The sequence below is a fragment of the Crocodylus siamensis genome, chromosome 4 (assembly GCF_052110815.1).
Source record: "Crocodylus siamensis isolate JL-2025a chromosome 4, ASM5211081v1, whole genome shotgun sequence".
NCBI lineage: Eukaryota > Metazoa > Chordata > Crocodylia > Crocodylidae > Crocodylus > Crocodylus siamensis.
This window is the reverse complement of record NC_143398.1, coordinates 12,024,155-12,037,279: the sequence shown is the minus strand read 5'-3', so window position 1 is coordinate 12,037,279 and position 13,125 is coordinate 12,024,155.

The following is a 13,125-nucleotide window of genomic DNA, read 5'->3' as shown; positions in this document are numbered from 1 at the left end:
ACCCCAAGGGGTGCCCTGGTAAGCACAGCATCTCCTATTCCCTGCTGCCTGCCTTGGTGAGTTTGTATACTGCCCCAAGATCCTCCCTCAGCCTTCTCTTGCAGAGGCTGAAAAGGTCCAGGTCCCCCAGCCTTTCCTCATAAGGCCTTCCCTTCAGGCCTCTAACCATACGAGTGGCCTTCCTCTGGACCCTCTCTTGTCCACATCTTTCTTGAATTTCAGCGCCCAGAACTGGACGCAGTACTCCAGCTGTGGCCTGACCAGGGGAAGCATCACCTCCCTGGACCTGTTCATGATGCACCTACTAATGCATGACAAAGTGCGATTTAACTCTGCTAATGACTCTGCCACACCGATGACTCGTATTCATCTTGGAGTTGACAATGACTCCGAGATTGCTTTCGGCTGCTGAGAAGGTCATCCCCCAGCCTATAGGTGTGCTGGTGATTCCCTCTCCCTAAGCGCAGCACCTTGCACTTGTCCTTGTGGAGCTGCATCCTATTGTTCCCTGCCCGCTTCTCTAACCTGTCCAGTCTGCCTGGATTCAGTTTCTTCCCCTCTGTTTTTGCTTCACCCCATAGTTTGGTGTCATCTGCGAATTTGGACAAAGTTTCTCTCCACGCTCTCATCCAGGTCGTTGATGAAGATATTAAACAACACTGGCCCAAGGACTGAGCCTTGGGGGACTCGACTGGCCACAACTTTTGGGGTCAATACCGACCCACCAATACCCATCACTCTCTGGGTACAACCCTTAAGCCTATTTGCCACCCACGTGACTGTAATCATCTATGGCACAACCGTTCAAGTTGTTTAGGAGACTAGGATGGGATACAGTGTCGAAGGCCTTCTTAAAGTCCAAGTAGATGACGCCTACTTCAACTCCTGTGTCTAAGCTTTTAGTGACCTGGTCATAGAAAGAAATAAGGTTAGTCAGGCAGGATTTATCTGCTATGAACCCATTCTGGTTGCCCTTCAGCATTATATTACCCGCTGGGCTCCTACAAATGTGATCCTTGATAATTTTTTCAAGTGTTTTCCCTAGGATAGAGATGAGACTAACTGGTCTATAGTTACCCGGATCCTCCTTCCTCCTCTTCTTGAAAACAGCGACCACATTGGCCCTTTTCCAGTCTTCTGGGACCTCATCTGAGCACCACGAGTGCTTAAACAGTCATGCCAGTGGCTCTGCTATGACGCTGGATAATTTGTTCAGCCCCTTGGATGGAGCTCATCCGGTCCCGCTGATTTAAGCACATCCAGCTGCTCCTAGTGTTTCTTTACCAGGTTGGTGCTGACAGCGGGCTGATGTTCCTCCTGCTTCTGTCAGTAATGCATTTGGGAGATTTGTCTAGATCCGAGCTCAACAATACAGTGGCAAAAAACTCACTGAAGAGCTCTGCTTTGTCCCTCCTGTCACCAACTGCCCTGGTCTATCGTGTAGGGGTCCTATGCTGCCCTGCGCCTTCTTTTTGTTCCCTAAATACCTGAAGGACTTCTTGTCATCCTTAATTTTTGTCGCCAGCCTGAGCTCTAATGCTGCTTTGGCCTTCCTCACCGATTCCCTGCAAGTGCGAGCCAGGGAGGTGTACTCCTTGGTAGCTACCCCCTGTTTCCACTGCCCATATGTCCCTTGTTTGCCCCGAGGCTTTCCTGGATTGCCCCGTTTAGCCAGGAGGGTTTCTTGCCCCTTTGCCCCCTTTTCTATGCAGTAGGACTGCCTCCTGCAGTAAACTTTCCTGCGTGAAATGAACCTGCAGCCTAACATTTTTGGGTGTTTGTTTAGGGCTCCAATTCCATAACATGCAAGCATGGGGGCTGACTGAGGTTCCTACACCAGCTACCCCTAAAACTTGCGAGGCTTTGAAAAGATGCAGCTGCTGGTTCATTTTAGTGGCCTAACTCGGAGATGTTTTGGGTGCCTGACTTGCCACTCCAGGTTTCTGGACTCCGATTCACCCCTGGAAGACATTGAACCTTCCACTAAAGCCCCTTCTAATTTCACTGGTGTAAAACCCCACTCTCCTCAATTCCACCAGAGCAAAAAACCCCTCCATATGAATAGACAACCAGCCTTAGGCACCCGGATTTCCCTGGGAGATCTCTGCAGAGACTCGTGTACTGTCCACCCACCTGGGGCCTCCTCTTCGGGTGCTGTCGTTTTGTCCATGAGTCGCTTAACATCTTTCAAGTCATTTTGAGTCAGTGGCCTGTTTCAGCTCCATGAAAAAAGGAGCTACCAGAAAAATGTGGCAGCACAAGTTATCACGTTATTACACAAGCGTCTGGCTGTGACTGGCGTCCAACAACAAAATAGTGCTGCGGGCTTGGCCCACGACGAGGGCTCATGTTTGAGCCACGGCTGCTTGAGGTGTAGCGCTATGCGACTGCCAGCTCCTCGGCCCCACGGGCCGCGGCGCTCTGAGCAGCGCGCCACTCGCCTCAGTGGTATGCCGGCACGGCCGGGCCATGGTGTATTTACACGCACGGTGATGCAGGTGTGCTGTCCTCACCCTCCCTTAAAAAGGTCAGCAGGGATCAGACAGCTGATGGCTTAGTCACGGCACAGTCAAATGTGTGCGGTGTTACTTTAACCTGTGTTTGACGGGTATGTAGCAAGGGATTGTAATTAAAGCAGAGTTGTAATTAGACCGGCCCACTTGAGCAACAATGTGTATAAAATGATGCAGGAAAATTCAGCTGAGCCTTGCAAATCTTTGGGGGACACAAACCCCTTTTCTTTACCACTGCTAATGTTTTGCTGTGGCTTATAAAATGTGGGCTCGATGGCTCCTACTGTGATGAAAGCGCGAGCTCCATGTTTTGTGGGTAGAAAAACCTTGGAAGCTTTAATGCCTCTTGTTGCCTTTCCTGTATTTGCAAAGGGTTGATTTACACAGACTGCAAATTCCTTCCTTTTTATCGGGTAAAATCTTGTCCCCATGAAATCAGTCTCAAAGATCCCATTGCCTTTGGTACATCATGACAACACCAGTAATGTACTTGATTAATGTTTATCCAAGGATCACTTCACAGGAAATATTAATGAAGCTTCCCCAGTCACCTGGGAGGTAAGTACAGGATCGTGTTACTGCAGCTGAAACGTAACCGCTTCTGACATGAAAGATGGCAGCTGCTCTAGATGCAAAGTTGCACATCTCACGTGCCCAGGTCCTGCCTCCTTTACTGTTCTGGCATCTAATGCTGCTTAAGTATGTTGTTCTGTACCACGCACATTTCAAACAGTAAAGATCCATCAAACAAAGGGCAGAAATTCTGCTTTCGTCTTGAGAAGCAACCAGTAGGGAAGAACTTGAATTGATCAAGTAACGAAGCATGTTTTCACGGTTCTTGGGATGCTCTTTGGTATCACTGTGGGATGAATGCATCTGTCAGTTTATCTCCAGCTTGTATTGCAGGAGCATCTCAGTGGTTACTGAACTGAAATGACGGGGATCGCACACCTTGCTGGGGTCGTCTGACCCCAGCAGTCTTTCCTGCCCAAGCACAGGGGGGCTGGACCTGATTGATCTCGTGAGGTCCCTTCCGACCCCTAACATCTATGAGTCTCTGAGGGAAGTGACAGAGACGAACCCCGGGTGGGTGAACTTTGCAATTCTCAGCTTTCCTTTTCTGTGTTATAGGAAGTTTTGGTTGTGGAATATGTTTCCTTTATACAGAAACTCACCTTTGTGTAGCATTCTGCTGAGGGTGGGAAAGCTTTTCCAAAGAGGGAGACCTCATGGGGTAAGTTGTCAGATTGCATCAGTCCAGTCCCCCGTGGAAATGCAGCTGGGCTGTCCTGGCAGTATATGAGATCCTGGATCCACCTGCAGTGGCTTTTCTTCCCCATCAGAGAGATGTTGCCCACAACGTTATGCTTGGCCCACAGTCTCCCTTGCTCCTTGGATTGACTGAAATGCATAGCAGTTTTGGAAGTGAAATCAAGTGCAAGTAGGACCATCCTGTGTGCCTTGCCCCTCCTTGGCAATACTTTTTTAAAACCAAACTTTTGCACATGAATTGCATATAGGATGACGTATCCATATTGCCAATATAGCAATGCTCATCACACAGGGAATTTTCTCCTCTTCCTGATGTCTGGTGCAAAGCGCGTTTATTCCAGGGTGTCTTAGCAAAATCTCTGCATTGCGCAGAATGCTTATTTCCCAAGCTCAGTCCCACTAGAAAACCTCTCCTAACATAAATGGGAAATTAAAGCTAATCAGGCAAGCTAAACCCACTTAGGAAGACAGGAAATGTTCAGCAGTAATGAAGTTTATTTGTGTGTCAAAGCCTAAGGGCCACGTAGATCCAGTTCCCCAGCGGTAGCTTGCGTATTGGAAATAAAATGCATTGACAACTGTTTCTTAATAAAGGTTTAAATATGAAGTAATAATCTCTCTCCTGCTGGGATGTTCTCTGAACGCTCCTTCCCCTTGGTGTCGTTCCACTTTTATAAACACAAGCACAATGGGGGGGGGATTATCTGCATTGCTCAATCAGTGTATGTAAGTCGTGCTAATGATGATAGTTTTGCTGCATGGAAGTTCAGGCTGGTGTTTCCTTCTAGGTGGCAGCTGTATCCAAAGTGTTATAAACATTTATATAGACCTGGCATGTTGCTCAGGGGGGTCTCCCTCTGCTCATCTTCCATGGTGATGAATTCACAGTTCAGCTTCCCAAAACCTCTGAGGAAATAAAGCATTTCTATTTTACAGATGCAGAAATGAAGGCGGGGTGTGGTTAAGTGACTTGCCCTGGGCGGCATAGGAAGTCAGTAGCAGGGGCAAAAATGTGGCTATGACAGTGTGCATAGCCTTTATAAAGGAGTCATTAGTACACAGTATCTTTATGATACCTCTGATCTGACACCTGACGTGTCTGACTTTGGGCACCATTCACCTTGAGGTGTAAGGGATGACTAGTTCAGCTCCTACTACTCCTGGACGCATGGCTGCTAGATATGAATGTCCTTTTGGCATCTAGGAGTTGCTGTCGCAGATCGCCGTGCAGTGGCGCTTGGCGGCAGAACGGGACAGGCCAGCAGGTGCATACTGCCAGACAGCGACGACAAGGGCCAAGGCTGAACAGATGGTGTAAGTGCGTGTTTCCTGGAAAAGCAAGTCCTACACGGACTTGCACACTCGGTCCATAGCAATAATCTCCTGGATCCCAACTGTGACCAGCAGATCATCCTTCCACGCCGCTCCATTTCTGTTGGGTTTCTGGCGTTGGCTTGATCCCAGGGGTACAAAATCTCTGTGCTTAATTGCAACTTCATGCTGTGGTGTCTCCCTCTCCAGCCTCACCATCTCATTTTAGCTGATGTTTTCTATTTGCAGATCTTATGCTTTATCCCCCTTTCACAGATAAGGAAATCCAGAGATAAGGAGACGGTCTTGTCTGAGCCTGCGGAGCTAGTCAATGGCACAGCTGCAAAAAGAAAGAGGCCTTTTGATTCCCATGCGAGGGGCCTCTTTACTGGATCACACTCCTATTGTACTGGGTGAAACGCACTGTTCGGCTGCGCTCGGTGACCTGACCCCGTCTTATCTCCCCTCTTAAGTTCCATATTATTATTTCATTCCTCTATCCTTTGGCTCAATACTGCTGTCTGGGTGGCACATTTTGAAGGTCACCTTTGTATATTAGGATCTTGCCAGGGGAGGACAAAGTGCTGTGCTGGGGGTAATCGCAAATACTTCGGTGAACGAACGGGTAAAACTGGGAACAACAGAGACACTGTTGTGGGTATTGTGCAGTGTGTGGCCACCACAGGCGAAGAGCCTGGGAGTGAAAAGGTGGGGAGGGCACGGCGTGGAGGGCATTGAACGAAAACCCAGCAAACTGTGGTTTGGCAAGCTTCCCGCTCATCAGGATTTGAGCTGCAAGTTCAAGTTGCAGCATTCAGCGACTTGGGCCTGCTCTCTGCCTGCATTGGCAGAAAGTGGCGCTTGTCAATTAAAGCAGACGTGTCAGGTAGAGATGAATCTTCCCAACTCCAGCGCAAACATGTTGCTTTAAAATATTATTTTACTGGGGTGCTGATTGATGCTCTTCTTGATGTGCACCCAGAGAAGAAACTGGATGTCCTCAACATTTACTTTCAAATGGGATGCGTCTCTACTAAGGGGTACTGACAGTGAATACTTTCTCAGGCATGCGGAGACCGATACTGCTGCGCGTGGGTGTTAGCCTCTCATCTCCTGTGCAGTGAATAAGTATCACCTGTTCCTGCTGCAGGGAGAATTGATTTGAAATGGGAGGCACTGGTCCTTGGTGACTGGGTTGTTTTTTAACGTACCATTGCTGACTTGGCACTGAATTCCCACTGAATCCGTCACCGCCTGGCCTCTGCGAACGATGCATCTTAGCTGTTCGCATGTCATTTCAGCACAAGCCATTGGCTATAGTGGAGCTTCAAAATGCAGATGTGCCTTGAGAGAGGCACATGCACAGCAGAGAAGGACCAAGATAGTGAAGCTGGCTCCTCTTTATAACCCACCAACCTTTAATTAAATCCTCAGCTACCACTGGCTGCTCTGTGTTTCTTTTCATTTTGTAGGTAGCAGATTGCTAGAAGTAGCCGTGACCTGATGGAAAGTCTGACAGCTAGGAAGTCGCTGCTGAGCCTCTTAGCAAAAATAACCTCTCTTTCTTGTTCCCTGGAGGTAAGGAGAACATGCCTGACAATTCAGCCAGTGTTAGTCTGGGGCACGCCGGCTGCTCCTTGGGGAAGGCACTTCCTAAATTGGGAGGAGTCGCCCCGAGCTGGCAGAGGAGAGCCAAGTTCTGAGAAATGCTTTGAACAGGGAAAGCGTGTGAAAGAAATGGGTGTGTTCAGTCTGGGAGGCCACAGCCCAAGAGTCCTTCAATGGAAAGACAGACCCAAAATGGATCACGCTCAATGGTGACTAAGCAGCATGAAGGAAATGATTGTTCAGAGAATTGAACAAGAGAGGGCCGAATTCACCAGGGATGCAGGAGGATGAGTCATGTGGACTCACTTTAGGCTCCTTGTTGGCTTGTACCCTGATTTTAGATTATCCCTTCACCAGAACAGTTAACTTGCTCAGCACAGACGCTGATGTGGACGTGGTTTATTAGCATCAAGGTGCTTGTATTAGTCTAGCTTCTTTGCAAGAGTGCATGGGGAGAAGCTGTGCTGGTAGAGCTGCATTCACCAAAACTGAGTGTAAAAAGCCGCCAAGTTAGAGTAACCTACCGAGTTCAAGCTCATGCAAGTGAAATGCTGAGAAGGTGGGGGTTAGAGCAGGGTGTCAAACTCCACTGAGCTGGTGGACTTTGGGGCTTTATGTGGTCCAGATGACCAACCTCTGGCAGGGCTGGCCCACAATTTTTGGGGGCCACCTGCTCTGAAAACATCGGTGGTGAGGGGGGTGGCTAGCGGCCGAAGAAGCCGGTGGCAGTGAGCAGCCGGACGTGAAGCGGGCAGCGGCAGGGGTGGGGGCTGGTGAGCAGCTGGATGCAGGGACCCCCCTTAGCTGGGGCCCCCCCTGCAGCTGCAGGTCTTGCAGTATGGGATGGGCCAGCTCTGACTTCTGGATCCAGTTTGCAGTGGTTGCCAGCACCCTGTGTCAGCATAGCTACTATATAGGGGTTAATTGTATCCTCCTTGCTTCCCCATCACTAATTTGCACACCAAATGGCACTTGGGCACCAGAAATCCAGTGGCACGGGAGAGAGGATCAGCAGCGGTCCTCTGGGTGCTGTCCATGTCGGCATAGAAATTCTGGGAGCTGCAGCAGGAAGCCTTATGGGCTGGATCCAGAAGCGAGTTGTCCGGCCAGTGAGAAGACCCACAGGTCAGCCCCACCCCTGCCTTACAATACTGGCTGTTTTAATGCTCGCTATCAGATCTTATTGTTCTGCATGTGCTGCATCGACTTATACCTGTACCTTTCCAAAGCCTTGCTAAAACCCAGTGTGTACCAGTAGTGCAGCTGCCCTATTGTGACCTGCTACTATAGGCAAGGTTTATAGGTGTATCGGCGTGTATGGTTTTAAACGGGGGGTAAACTGAACCAGAGTTAGTAGTATTGGACTAGTGTAAATGGCATCTATGCTAAGGGTACAGGTACACCCCAGACAATGCCTTAGACTCTGCATCTAGACTAGTGACATTGGTAACCGAGAGTGAATTTAATTGGCATCACGCACATTTGGGCCAAGGAGACTGAAGTTACGTGCACAGACTTGAGACTCCACTCTAAACTGGGTCCGTGATTTCATATGCCCTCTTAAACTATACTTATGGTATGATTGCTGCATGAAGTGTAACTCCAGGCCACTATCTGGAGCTAGTGTATAAGCCAAGGGGAACGCAAGGTATTTTTTCAAGCTGTGGGTGCTGCCATGGCAAGAAATACACTGAAAGATTTTGAAGCGCGCAGCTTTGTTTTGCAGATGTCTCTGAAGTACAGACCATGAGTAAAGCTGCAAAAGCAGTTCTGCAGCTTGCTGCTCTGTTTGTTTTGGGGTGGTGTACTTTCCATGATACCTTGGCTCGCTGCTTGCCAATAATAATTATGACTTTAAAGAGGCAGCCAAGGAATGCATTCTGCAATTTCCACCTCAGTGAGCTCAGTTGTGAAGCACTTCATCAGAGGCGCAGACAGAAGTGCCAATTTTTGCCCGATCTGGCCCTGAAAGCACTCTCCAGCCAGGACCTAATACTAGTGCATGGCTGCAGGGTGCTTTAAAGGGGCTGAATCCCGCAACAATCTGAACCCTCGTTACATGAGAGTTCAGATGAACGTGCTCCACGGTGTGTCTGCATGCACTGGGACTGGATTGACACAGCCCAGTCCTGCTCCTGGTGCCGTTTTCAGAATGGGAAGGAGGGAAGGGAAGGGAGGGAGCTCATTCAGGGGTTGCCCTGGGTGGGGGGCTCCAATCCACCCACACCTCCACTCCAGCGCAGACTGGGGAAACCCCAGAACTGACCTCCCTAACCTGCCTTCTCCCCTCTCATCCTGAGACGGTGCTGGGAAGGGAGGGGAGCTAGGGGAAGAAGCTGCAGAGATGCAGCCTCTCCCCTTGCATCGGCTCCAAATTGGAGATGGATCCCCCACTCTCCTGACACAACAGCGAACGTCTGTTGGGTTGGGAGGATTGGTCTCATTCGTGGCACTTTCTGTGAAGTGCCATGAGTTTAATTCAGGGAGCTGCACTTCCTTCTGTCTATGCCTGTAGTTGCACTGCAAGCTTGAACCAGGCAGCTTGTAGCTCCAGCAATGAGGGAGAACCAGCCTGGTTTGCTGGGTCTAAAATATCTCTCACATGTCAGGCTCAGTCCTTCCAGCTCATGGTTCTGGGAAACTCTCATTGTATGGGAAGAGGTTTGGCTTGCTACCTAAGCAACATGACTTATCTGGCCTGTACCATTACCAGTGATAACGACTGTAGGTGTTTTCACTGCGTAGGCTGTTGAAGATTATCTCTTTCCTGTTTTACACGGTTCGAGTGAAGCTGGAAAACATCTCAGGCAGCTATCTGCAGATTTGTGTGACACTCTTGAAAACGCTTTCTGGTCCCTGATCTCAGAGTGAGTTGTGTACGGGCAAGCCCTGCTTAGTACATATTTTTTTTTCAAATTACTGGGGCTCCATAGACAGCTCAGTGCAGGACCAAACTAGAGAGGATAAAACTAGTTGTAGAGCAGCCTCCTGCCTGCCTCTCTCTCAGAATTTGAGATTTGGCTGCATATTTGTTTCTGTAGCCTACAGCTCTTAACAACATAACTTGTCAATCACCATAAAAACACAGGGAATAAAACATTTTGAGGAATTCTGATGAATCCTGAGTGCAATCAGACAGCATGTATGAGACATTGAGTCGCATGTTTTGAGATGCTGCATTTTGCCTGCAGAGTAGGTTTGTGGTCTCCGTGTTTAAAAGGCTTTGTTGAATAGACTAAACTCGCAATACAAAGGCAAACCTCTTGCTTGAGATGTTAATCTGCATAGATTAATTATGGAACAGCCTTTGGTTGGCCTTTTAGGAGCCTAATTTTTCCCAGCTCTAGGCACATTCGTATTTTTATCTAATTATTGATATACATTAAATCCAGCTCTTGCTGAAGTCAAAGGCATAACTCTGAGAGTAAGATACTGCCTTTACAACCTGCTGCTACTGTGCACTTTATGGGAAGATAAGAGCTTCAGCATGAAATGCAAATAAAGCCTTTGTTCCTCTGATTTTTACTACGAGGGTATAGAGAGCATGTTGGATTAAAGATTAGGGAGGAGGTACTTCAAAGCTGGATCATGCTGCTATAAACAAGATGCCATATACAGGATCTGGAAGGTCAAGATCAGGAGGGGGCAGGCCAGGCCAGGCCATGGCACGTGACCAGTCCCGCACGTGGCATGGTGACCAGACTTGGCTTCCCAGCAGTCCCCACAGCGGTGGTTCACTCTGCCTGGCTGCCACTACCAGCATCTCCACCATTGCTGCCAGACCCTGCCCTGCTGCCTGGGCATCCTGGTCCATCTGCTGGGGATGCTGGGCAGCAACTAGTTTTGGAGATCATGGAGACCCTGCCTGCCTACTCTGCCCAGTGCCCCTACGCAGTGGGTGTGGGGTGGATGGGGTTGGGTCCGCTCCTTCCCACCCCCAGCCCACAACAGCTCACCAAAACTCCTTAGTGGCCCTCCAGCCCAAAGAGTTGTCCACCTCTGGTCAAGACTGCATCAGTGGATACAGGGCTAGGTTCTTGGCTGCTATAAACGAATGCATATCCATGGGCCTTCGGGAGGAGTAAGCCATCAGCTGAGGTGCCACCTTTTTTTTTTTTTTTTTAAGTATTTCTGTTGCAGGAAAAATAGTTGGTCACACAGGCAGAGCATCCTTCTGTTTTCTCTCTCCATAATCAAGTTAAGTAAAGGTTGCCAAGCCTCCTCAGGAGGTCCATAGATCTACTTGAATGTCCAGGGGACTGTAACACATCGTGACTGCAAACTCTTCCATTTTTCCAGTTGCTTGACTAACGATTTTGTAGGAAGAAGCAGGTAAGATCTGTTAAGTTCTCTCTCTCTTGGGGAAGTGTGGACAGGGTATGGTAAAAACACAACGTGGGCTGGTGAGGTTTTTCCTCTCCCTGCCATAGACTTTGCATATTTCAGGCTATGAGGATATTGTCACATCACCTGCAGGCAAAAAACAATCAGGTTTGAAGTATCCACACAGAGGTGAGCTGCAGCCAGCGCTGCCTCACTAGCCCCATGACACGAAGTAGTATGCAAGGAAAGCGAGAATATGGCAAGGGGCATGCTGACGCTGACCTCTGAGCCTGGAAACCATTCCAAATTCAAATGAGAAGTTCTGATTTCAAATAGTTTAGGGCAAAAATAAACCATATGGAGAGGAGAAATTTATTCAGACGGGTCATACAGTACCAGAACAATGTGAAGAATAATGCCCATGCTAGTACGTTGTCAGTAACTGGATCCCTAAGAAACTGGCTCAGCCGTTATGTGCAGTTTGCTTTGAGATGCAGCCGTGAAAGACTTTGATCTTCCTTCCTGCAATATCAGATACAAGAAACCCACAAAACCCCAAAAGCCATGAACACCCCCAGCCTGGCAAAAACAAACCACAGAACTGAACAAAGTTGTTAATCTGTTGGGGCAGATTTCATCAACAGGAAGAGAAAGGTGGCAAGTGGGTTTCTAGTTGGTGTGCAGACTGAGCCCAGCACTCCTACCGTATCAGTACAGCCCCTACCCTGGACTGCAGACACGCTGGGATCAGGATGAAGATGCTCATCTTCATACAGACATTTCAATATGGCCAGAAGAATAAGCAGTTTTGATGGACATATACCTGTGTGTGTGTGTGTGTGTGTGTGTGTAGATTGTAGCAGTAGGGTTTTAGAGTAAGGCATGTTTCAAAGAGATTATACCAGTGCCAAATGTGTGTTTAGACACTGATATAGTAAGTGAGAATCAGACCCTTTGTTAACACTAAGCCACTCTGAGCATGGCCTGCTCTTTCACTAGGCAATTGCATCACAAAAGCATGAAGTACTATATTTTCTCACTTACAATATGTCCCCACAAATAAGATATACCTTGTTTTGAAAGGCAGAATAAAGAAAAAGAAGACCTTTCCTTGAAAATACTGCTACTAGCAGCAACTTCTGCAGCTGCCAGGGGAGGCAGGACAGAGAGAGCATCTAGTTAGCAGCACCCAAGGAGCCCTACGTGCAACACTACCCCACATGCAAAACTGTTACTTTTCCTTCCTTTCTCCCCTCCCTTTGCAAAAATTATTACCTTATTTCCTTGCTAATGATGCACACCCAACTTCCAGCAGCTACATTTTTGAAAAAGGTATGTGAGAAAATATGGTAATTAAAAGACAGAAATGCAGTTGCTCTCAACAGTGCTGTAAACTTGCAGTTGTCATAGCTTTCATGGGAGCTACTGCGGTTACTACTCAGGCCCATTGGCCACCGCAGGTTGAAGTGCCTGAGACAATCACTAAGGATACGGACAAACAAATCAAGGAGTAGGAAATTTCAACACTCCAAACTGGAACAAGCAGGTTCTTCTAGGTCTGGAGACATTAATAGTAGTTGACAACTTCCCTCTTTAGGAAGAGAGAGAGAGTTGGCTGTGTGAGTCTGAAGTCAGGCAGCAGGTAGTCTCTAAAGTGCAAGTCTACCCTAATTAAATCAGAGATGTGTAGCATAAGCTTTCATGAGCCCCAGGTTGCTTCATCAGATGCTGTGATCAGATCGTTCACAAAAACTTATGCTATACATCTCTGATGTATTTAGTCCATAAGGTTCAAATGTACCCTGCCTTCCAATATTCATGTTGGAAGAAAGAAAGCTAGCTTGGGCTAACTGCCCCTCTGTGCTCACACATGGCATCGCACTTGGCCTCTTCATGCAGGTGTGCACCTGAGTGAAGTGGGGGGAAAGGACAGTGCTTCTGCCGGTTTAATAACAAAGGGGCTGGGCTGTACCTAAGGGCTGCTGTTTAAGTTTCTTTATAACACAAAGGCAAAGATACAAACATCTCTTAGGATGGTAGTGCTACATTTCTGCCAGACAGGATTGTTGGTTTTGGTGTGGATCTGTGAGCACCAGAG